Source organism: Mus caroli, chromosome 18 (genome assembly GCF_900094665.2).
Source record: "Mus caroli chromosome 18, CAROLI_EIJ_v1.1, whole genome shotgun sequence".
Taxonomy (NCBI): domain Eukaryota; kingdom Metazoa; phylum Chordata; class Mammalia; order Rodentia; family Muridae; genus Mus; species Mus caroli.
This window is the reverse complement of record NC_034587.1, coordinates 59,109,563-59,117,820: the sequence shown is the minus strand read 5'-3', so window position 1 is coordinate 59,117,820 and position 8,258 is coordinate 59,109,563. Positions and strand designations below refer to the sequence as shown.

Genomic DNA, 8,258 nt, shown 5'->3' with positions numbered 1-8,258 from the left:
TCGACAAGGGAGCTAAAAACATCCAGTGGAAGAAAGACAGCATTTTCAACAAATGGTGCTGGCACAACTGGTTGTTAACATGTAGAAGAATGCGAATTGATCCATTCCTATCTCCTTGTACTAAGAGAATGCATTTTAAACCTCAGCCCAAGCAAAGTTCTTAGCATCCTATCACACTGAGTTCCTTGCTCTGCTCCGGTAAGTCACTGGGCTCCAGCTGCTAGGTGTTGCCTTTAGGATGTCAGCCCATCTGTCTTGCAGATCTACTCTTTTAAATAATAATAAAAAAAATTAAAAAAACACACACATGGAAGAGTTCTTGGAACTCTGTAAAGAATTATTTAAAATAGTAATTTCCCAGCCTGCCCTTTTCATGGGAAAATTAAAGCATTGAGAATAAATGAGTACTTTAGTTCTATAAAAGCATCTCTGGGGGGCTGTGCAGTAGGAACGGAGTAATGCGCACTCTCTGTTGGAAAGGTGAGCCATGTGCTAAGGATCAGAGCAGTGGAAATTGTGGGTGCTTGTCACCTGGTTGACCTTCAAGCTGACCTTGAGTTCATCTTTTCCTCTTCCTTCTTCGAGGGGATACAACAACTTGGCAGATAGGAAAGTGCTTCCCGGAGTTAGATAACCAAAGTTCAACAGCAACTATGTTGACTGTTGCAACTATGTTGACTGACCTTGGGTAAGCCATGCTCCTGCCTTGATTTCAGACTCCCCATTATAAAGTGAGGCGGGAAAAGCAAGTTTTTAATCACTAAGAAATGTACCGATGGGTGACATTATTAAGGTAAAGCAACTCTAACAAAATACTAACTACAAACACTACTGGGATTTTACCTACAGATGTTCATTACGTAATTCCTTCAACTTTACATTTAACCATGAGTTCTCAAGATAAAATATCAGAAAATAAACACAAAATTGGCACCCATGGCTGTTAGAAAAGTTAAATGATAGGAGAGTTGTCTACAAAAGTCACAGTCAGTGCAAGATGCCTTAAGTATTTACTATCTAAGGGGATGGTTGGGACAAGCTGACAGCTTCCACCTACTCCTGGGATCTGTGTGTCAGAGGTGTGACATGCGTGAACAGAATGAGAGGCCAGGGCCAAATGGTGCCGAAAACAGAGTGCAGAGGTGTGCCAGAAATCCAGGCGATGCACAGATGGTAGGATCAGGATTCTACACAGGGAATGGTGGCTGGGGTCTTGTGGGGGGTATCATGGCTGTTTTTTACAGCACACTAATGTTTCTTTCTTATCAGACATCCTTTTAGGAAGAAAAAAATCCACAGCCCTGGAGATAAATCTGACTTTAAATTCTGTCTTTGCCACACTAGCTGTTTGAGAATAGGCAATGGTTTCTTGACTTTTCAAAAGATCACTTGTCACTGGGAAATACCCACCAAAACTACTAGCCTGAGTCCCTGACAGCTACACTTAGCCTTGATCGTGACCTTGACCTTGTGTTCACAGATGAGTGGTCCAATAAGAGCCTATTTCTGGAGAGTTTTAACTGATTGACACAGACTTTAAAAGGTCTCCCATTAATGAGGGCTACAAAGAGAGCTCTGAGAGCGGAGCTATCTAGAAGTGATCCTTCACCCTTCTACCCTGGACCCTGGCTCCTCAAGTCCTTAATAAAAGCCCCAGTGTCCTTCCAATAGAGTCCAGACTTTGTTTAAATAAACCATTGTTAACATGAATTAGACAGAGGCAAAAAGAACAACTTGACTCCAGACACAGGAATTCTGTAAAGCTCTAGACTACACTTTCCAAATCTGCAAATCATGGAATCAGTACTCCTCTCAAGAGCTGATAGGAAAAAAAATGTCCAGAAAGACCAGGCATAAAGCATCTACTTAGACTTTGATAGCATATGATAGATACCAATAAACATTATTCTAATTAAGTTTCAAAATACCGAGATCTTTCTTGGGGATGGAGAAATGGCTCAGCAGTTAAGAGTGTCTACTGCTCTTGCAGGGGACCCAGGCTTGGTTTCTAGCACCCACATAGTTGCTTACAACCTTCTGGAATTCCTGTGTCAAGGAACCCAGTGCCCTCTTCTGGTGTGTCATGGATTAGGTATCCACATGGTACACATATGTGCAGGCTGACAAACACTCATATATGGAAAATAAAAATAAGGAGATAATTTGTGTTGTTGTTGGTGGTGACGGTGGTGGTGGTGGTGGTGGTGAGACAAAGTTTCACTATGTAGCTCTGGCTGGCCTGGAACTCACTAGATAGACCAGGCTGGCCTCCATCTTACAGAGATCCATCTGCCTCTACCTCCCAGTGCTGGGATTAAAGGTGTGTGCTACTATACCCAACAAATGAACCATTTTTTAAAAAAGATCTTTCTGAACAGGTTCTTAAAGGTCCATAGTTTGGATGTGCTTGTGCAAAAACAAAGCCAGATGTTGGTGCTCAGGTGGAATGTGGTAGTTGACTGAGTTTACATTTTGATAGCTGTCTCTTGTGAGGCTATGCCAGTGCCTGGCAAATACAGAAGTGAATCCTCACGGTCATCTAGTGGATGGAACACAGGGCCCCCAATGGAGGAGCTAGAGAAAGTACCCAAGGAGCTGAAGGAGTCTGCAACCCTATAGGTGGAACAACAATATGAACTAACCAGAGCTCTAGTACCCCCAGAGCTCTTGTCTCTAGCTGCATATGTAGCAGAAGATGGCTGGCCTAGTTGGCCATCATTGGGAAGAGAGGCTCCTTGGTCTTGTAAACTTTATATGCCCCAGTACAGGGGAACGCCAGAGCCAAGAAGTCGGAGTGGGTGGGTAGTGGAGCAGGGCAGGGGGGGGGTATAGGGGACTTTTGGGATAGCATTTGAAATATAAAGGAATAAAATATCTAATAAAAATTGAAAAAAAATTAAAAATGAACAAAAGAAACTTTCTGACCCGTATTTATGGTTTTCATCAGTTACACGTAAATGTGCTGAGTTTTCCCATCATTTTAATGCAGATCTGAAAGCGAAGGAAATACAATGCAACTGCACAAGAAACACAAGCAAGGTAGATAAAGAATATTCCTTCTTATCTCACAGGGGAGTCCCAAGAGGAGGGCCTTGGCATCATACAATGTAGTAAAGGACTTTGGGGCTGGATTATTCTGTGAATGGGGTATTTTGTCATCCAAATTGAGGCAGGGGTGGGTGTAGACCAGGACATGGAAAGATTCAGGGCAGATGCTGAATGAAAGATGAATACATCACTCTTATTGTTTTGGGATTTTTTGCTCCACCACTTCCTCCTCATTAATACAATGCTTGTTTTAAAAATGTCATCTTCCCAAGAAAAGGCTGTATTAGGGCTTTGTGTTTCATGATCTAAGTCTTAAACCCAAATTCTGTTTCTAGAGAAGCAGCAACAGCGTGTGGACAGCCAATAGAAGTGAAAATTCTCTAAGCCAGAAACAAACCATGGAGAGGCTGTCCAACGATGTGGGCTCTAACAAGTGGCTATGTCTATTGCTCATCACAGACCGAAGGCCACTCAATCTGACAAACCTCAGACGTACAGAGTCAAAGCTGATGAATGTGTGGGTCCAACAGGCAGCCTTAAAAGAAACAGTCAGCCTTCTCAGTCAGCCTTGGATTTACAAGCTTATCAGTAATTGCTACAGGAGTCACCCTTACACGGACAATATTATAGTCCAGTCCTATCGATTACCCTGTTGAGGAACCTTGTACATTATATTTTTACCTCTGCCTTAATAGCATGCAGCATGGAGTACTCAAAGGGCAGGCTAAGAAGACTAAGGAGGGAGCTGATGAAAACACAGGAACTTTAACTTTGATGACAAAGACTGGCAGTGGTGGAGTTGTAGAAACTGGAATGCCTTGGTCACCTCACCTCCTTTCATTTCCCTTCACATACTCTCTTCCAGGACCCCACCCAGCCACCCCTCTCTCACTACACACATACCTATGAGCTAATTCTGAATATGAGAAGGTATTTTTCTTTTTGAAATGAAGAATGGCATAGGCGACAACCCGGCACAATTTACAACCGAAAGTCTTTAGCCTCCTTCCTAGAAGCAGACTTGGTTGTCCAACTAGGCTAAGGCATCTTTTAGTTCCTCCTAATCTAGCCTGTAACACCAAATCTCATTGCTGCAAGGCAGTGCAGTGTGAAAGGTCTCAACCATGGATGGTAGCAAGACATCGCACCAGCCAGCATCAGCACCAACACCCAATAGCAGAGAGAACAGGACACATATTTATTACCTCTGTAAGCTTGGGTCACTGTATTTCTCCTCTCTCTCTCTCTCTCTCTCTCTCTCTCTCTCTCTCTCTCTCTCTCTCTCTCTCTCTCTCTCTCTCTCTCCCTCCTAGGATTCTTAATGAAGATTAAATGCAACCATCCACATAAAGCATTTAGAACTGTGCCTGGAGCCTATCAAGGGCAGGGTTAATGTGAGTTATTAAGACTATTAATGCCTCTGAAATGCACCTCAGCCTTCAGCACATCTTGAGTACTTGCAGGCAGAGAAATCAGGCAGTGAAAATCCAGGAGGAATAAAGGGGTGTACATGAAGATGGCTAACGAGACAGGGTAGGATGAGCAAGTGTTTGGTGGTAAAGTGCTGCTGTGTCAGGCTACCAGGCTTGTGTATGAATTACAGCTGTGATTCTCAAGTAGAGTAGGGGAAGAGTTTGTGCCTCATCAGCACAGTTAGTAATGTTTGGGTGTCGTTCTGGTTGTTGTAACATTGGGATGCTACTAATGGATGCTGGGGATGTTGTTAAATATTCTACACTGCATAGGACAGCAAGAATCATCTATCCCAAATGCCAATGCTGTTGAGGCCAGAGAAAACATGAATTATAATGTAGCATGACATTATCTTAAGAAGAAGAAGACGACTCTGGCACTTCAAGAAGATGCGAACTGAGTGACCTTTAAAACCCCTGACTCTGATGGTGTTTGAAGTTAATCCTTGACCTCAAACTTATGTTGGCAGGACGTCTCACTTTTCCACTTTACCCACATCTTCCAACAAAGCTATTCTTCTTAAACAAAGGTTACTAAAATTTTTAATGGTCCACATGAGACATTAGGTAAAATTATTCTTGCTAAAACAGTTTCAGTTGGAGTGAGTCGGTGCTGAGAGAATCCTTCAAAATGATCTAGTGACAAGACACTCTATTGAAATCCTGTTTCCACTTTTACAAGTAAAGAAACTAAGCCAGAGAAGGGTAGGGACCTGAGCTAAGTCCTGCAATGTGATGCTCATGAAGCACTGATAGAGTTTTAGCCGGACACTGGTGATCAAAAGGATCCCCTCCTCCCTGCACTGACTCTTTTATCTTTCATTTTCCCTGTGATTATAGTCTGTGTATGACACCGACTCTGGAAATTCCCTAGATCTGGGTCTCACCTGACAAAGGTGGCACTGGTGAGAGAGAGAGAGAGAGAGAGAGAGAGAGAGAGAGAGAGAGCTGGCTCTAGGAAAATGGACAAACTGCCAGTTGATTAAGCTTTGGCAACTACTGATGAAGGGGGAGGATAAATGAGAGGTGACGTCAGTGCCCTGTTCAGATGACTTGGGGGATGATGCATCAGCCGCATGGGAGAACGGGGGTACAGGCTGGGATGGTGTGCTGCTTTTGACAACTCTGGGTGCCACCTTCAGTCTGTGATGGTGGGGAAGGAAGAGAGAGGCTGAGCAAAGCAGGAGTGATGTTGGTGAGTCCAGAGTACAAAGAAAACACATTTGGTTTGATGGGCCAAGGAGTAACATTGAGAAGTGAAACCTCGAAACCTTGGGGGAAACCAGGAAACCACAGGTGTTATCATCCTGGTGTTCTGGGACCCCTGCCTGCTCAGAACAGAGGAATTAAAGACTCCCTGAAACTCTGGGTAACTTTCCTGTACCCTAGTTCTTCTAGAGTTTAAATGCCAACCTTGACTCTACCACATAAAAAGAATTACAACAAAGATACCCCCCAAAAGACAAAATGCTGTAAACACACAGGGAGATTGGACTAAGGAGGCACAAAGAAAACAAATGCAACATTTAATGATTTGGGAATGCGGGAACATAGGTTACTTTGTGTAATCTTTTTTTCTATATGGAGATACTTCCTAGATGGGAACTGCTTGTCAGGACTCTGTGGGTATTGTCCTTTCTCTGACTCTTTCCTCGGTTCAGATATCACAGTCATCACCAGTGGTGTTTTCCTTCTCTAACTGTGCTCAAATGCAACAATGGAAACCTCGCATCCCTTGGTCACTGACGCTGAAATCTCTGAGGACCAGACAAACATCTATCAGCAGCTATAAGCCAGGGTTACCTACAGCTGTATGACCCAAAGAATTCTATCCCAGCAATAGGACCAAGAAGGCAGACTTGCACCGGTGTCCCCTTATTGAGAGACACTTTCGTGTCAGAGCTGTTCTTTAAGAAACACCTCCTGTTGCTTTCATGGGTCAAATGGGAAATCACCAAGGTTTTTCTCCTATTGCCCAACTCTAAGAAGTCAAGCACTTGCCATGACCCTCTCACCTCTGCCAATTAGCATTCCCCTGAATCAACAGCCACTTCTTTCAGAGGCAGCCAGCAGTGCGCCATGCACAAGGTACAAGCCTGGACAAGAAGCATCTTCAGTGGAGATTGGATTCCACGAAAGGCAACAAGAGCAGGATGGTCCCTAGTACCGCCAGTGACTGAGACAGCATCATGCAGCACAGAACATCCACGCACTCATGCCACTATACACGCCTGCTGCTTATATACGCAAGAGGCAAATATCTTGTTACACATAGAGGGCACACTCAGTCACACACAATTATCTACAGTCTATCAAGACATCATACATCGAATTACACACCAATAAGGACAGATACATCATAGCCTCTCTCTCTCTCTCTCTCTCTCTCTCTCTCTCTCTCTCTCTCTCTCTCTCTCTCCCCCCCCCCCCCTCCCTCTCTCTTCCCCTCCTCGGACCCCCCCCCTTCTTTTCACTCACAACCTCATTACAGTCAGTGAACACACATGCAGTTTCACAAGTACTTACCTACACAAGTGCAGGGCAGCCTTTCAACCTTCAGTGGTCCCACGCTGCAGACAAGTCCTACCCAGACAGACAGTCCACCCACCCACACTAACACACAGCCCATCCGTGCGACAAAGGCTGGTGGGTATCGGAAGTACAGAACCCTGAAGCCCCCTCCAACCCGGGCATCCCGCCCCGCCTCCTCTCGGCATCCCCACCTGCACACGTGGGTTCCTGGGGTTCTGATCTCCTGGCACACTCCCAGCACCACGCGGCTGCGGAAGGCTAGGGAGAGCGGCACCCTAGCAGATTGCTGCGGCCACCTTTAGCGCAGAACCCTGCTTCTGCCGCCGCTGCTGCGCTGAGCAGCGCACCCCGCCACTGCCTGCGCCCTCGCCGCCGCCCCCTGGATGCCGGCTCCAGCCCCCGCTCTCGGGAAAAAGCAAGAAGGCGGGCACCTGGCACCGGCTTGGGCTGGAGACCCCAGCCTAGGCTCACCTGGGCACGCAGAGCATCCTCCTGCTCCTAACCAAGCCGGGTTCGGCAGGCTCCACAGCCCCCAGCTTGGGTGTCCCTGCGGTCCGGCTCGCTGCCGCCCCCACAGGGCACGCGGAGTGCCACCTGTGCAGAGGGGTGCACTGGGAAGTGGGCGCAGAGGCTGCCCTGATCTCACATCCCTGGGCTGGCCAGCATATGCTCTCTCTGAACAGAACCGTACCCATTCGCTGGGGACAGGGCGCAAACCCTGGCCTCACTGCAGACTCCTCAGTGACCTTGGGCAAATCCGTTCACCACTTTGAGTGTCCACTTCCTCTATTCAGAGACAATAAACTCGAGAATGCTCCGAGGTGTCTGTGCCAGCGGCAATCCTTCCTCTGTGCAGCCTACTTCCTCCTTCTCATGCCTGACTCGGCCTGGCACAGAGCAAGGTTTGTCTGGGAGGGGCCTTCAAGAGAGTACCCAGCACTTTGGGAATTGGATCACAAGTTCTGCAGAGTTAATGCTTTCAATTGTCCGAAGGCTCCCTAAGGGATCAGCCCTTCCTTGTTAGTCCACTCTTGCCATCCTGGCTGAAGTTAGCGGGTTCTCCCAGCTCTGACCACCTGTGACCTTGACCACGTGACTAGACTGGACCCGGCCTCAGTGCTCTCACAAGGAAAGCAGGGTACAAACTGGCAGTAGTGTTACGGGTTTCCAAAAGTCCAGGTGTGGGTACCACTTAGGGATCTGAAG

General features: G+C 46.4%; 1 protein-coding gene across 1 annotated transcript in view; it reads right to left on the bottom strand.

The window, feature by feature from the left end:
• Positions 1-7,408, bottom strand: part of Htr4 (5-hydroxytryptamine receptor 4) — a 169,787-nt gene extending 162,379 nt beyond the window's left edge. The window contains exon 1 of the mRNA XM_021150569.1: positions 7,244-7,408. The gene's annotated coding sequence lies outside the window, so the exon portion shown is untranslated. The remainder of the gene's footprint in view (positions 1-7,243) is intronic.
• Positions 7,409-8,258: the final 850 nt, after the last annotated feature.